Raw genomic sequence first — 2087 nt, forward strand, 5'->3', positions numbered from 1 at the left:
GGGTTCACTGTTTGTCCTTCATTAGACACTGTTGGTAGGTCCTAACCACTGCAGACCGGGAACAAGTCCTGCAGTTTGGGAGATGCCCTGAGCCACCAGTCATCTCACCATCACAGTTTGGCCTTTGTCAAAGTCACTCAGATCTTTACACATGCACATTTTTCCTGCTAATCATGTCACTTGATCCGTCAGGGGTCATAATATTATGGCTGATCAGTGTATATTTGTGCAGCACATGTGTAGCCCACACCATAGCTTATATGCACATAGTTAAAAGAAACACATCTGCACATCTGTAGGCTAGGATGCAACAACATGGAGACTGTAAGAAGAGTGATTGTTCAGCTTTGGTTGCCTCTGTTTAAAAAGTAAAATGAAAGCCTCAGCAATCTTTTGCTTTTTAATGACAAACAGGAAAGCCATTTTAAGACCCACAATACAACCTAAATAACTTCTGTATGAAGGGTCTGTCATTAACACAAGTATAAATTCTGTTTTTACGACTCATAGGATACAGTATGTTGTTATTAACAAAATATCTTAGGTAAAATGATGTGGTGTTCAAATTTTATTAGCTAGTACAATATAAAGATGCTGAAAAACCTCCTGGAACATGTTTAAACAGCTCATGGCTCTCTCTGCCTACTGACTAACACGTTGATTTGCTTTTTGTATTTTTCCTTAGAAAGAAAGAAAAGGGGAGTTTCATGATGAAAAATGTCATGTCAATAGAACAGAACAAGAAGTGAGCAGAAGGGGAAGCAGCCAGCACACAGAACAAGAACAAAAGAGAAGGCTGAGAGTTTGGGTTTTTGCTCTTGGCAGATCAAAATGCAGATGCACAAAACCAAATGCAAGGTTGCACATGGAAAATCACAGTTTGACACTAAACACACTCAGAGGTACACAATCACGTGGATGAGTCATCATAAAAAGTTTAGTTTTGCTTGTGTGCAACAGCGAAAGATAATGATTTGAAGGAGGTAAACACATTACTGCAGCAGCTTCTTTTCAGTTTATGAAATGAAACACCCAAAACAGACAGGGAGAATGAAAGGGATATCAGAGAAATGCTGACTCAAAAGAAAAACTGAGCGCTAATAAAAAAAAAACAGACAACCATGGAAAATCCTTGCATTTATTTACTTTGTGAGCAGATGCATGAAAAGCAATGATTAGTTTAACCCACATCCACTTCATCTGAAGCTGACATTTAATTAAAACTCGGCTGTGGGATACAGCAGCTGACCATGTTTTCCACTATAAAAGGAAATAAGCAGCGGAGAAGCAGAAAAGGGGCTTGATTTGCTTGAAACACTTACCGGCCCTAAGTCCAAAGAGAATAATTACATGGCAAACAAAAGTATCTGTTACCTGTGTAGCCTATGTGAAACCCTGTAGCAGACTTTTTAAAATGGATCTGCTTTGGAGAAGTGCTGGTTTTCAAATATGGAGGAGGAGAACCATGGAGGAGAAGCTTCTCTTAGGAAGAAATGACATTGCTGAGATAGCTACAACGACACCTCGACAACACAAGCAAGACAAAAAGCTTCCGCACATAAGTAGCCAATTAACATGCTCATATTAATATGTGTGCAGTTAGCACAGCAAAGTGTTTCTGACCAGCTTTTGGAAACTCTGCCCTGTTTGTTCCTGTAGCACAGTTGTTGTTAAATTACCCTGGACCAAAGTGCTGGACCAACTTTAACATGAGACCATTTCTGCTTGATTCATTCTGACACAGAAAACACAATAAATGGGACCCATGCATGAGCAGGAGACAGATTTCCAAATGTACTTGGAGTTTACAAGTGATGCATTTTATGAACTTTGACACTGGCAGCATCTCTTGGCAGTGTTTGCAAAGTGAGTGTAGCTTTTGTAGTGAGTCACACTGTTTGATCAACTGCATATCCTAAAGGTTATTACAAAGATTTTACATTAGCAGCAGGTTTCATAGGTCAGTGTTTGATTCTAGATGGTACAAAATGGTAATGTACTGTACATTAATCTGTACATGTGGAACTGTGCCAAAGAAGAAAATAGGAGTTGAAGGCTGTAGGATAGAAGAACAGGAAAAAAGCACA

The sequence above is a fragment of the Monopterus albus genome, unplaced genomic scaffold (genome assembly GCF_001952655.1).
Source record: "Monopterus albus unplaced genomic scaffold, M_albus_1.0 scaffold359.1, whole genome shotgun sequence".
Classification (NCBI taxonomy): Eukaryota; Metazoa; Chordata; class Actinopteri; order Synbranchiformes; family Synbranchidae; genus Monopterus; species Monopterus albus.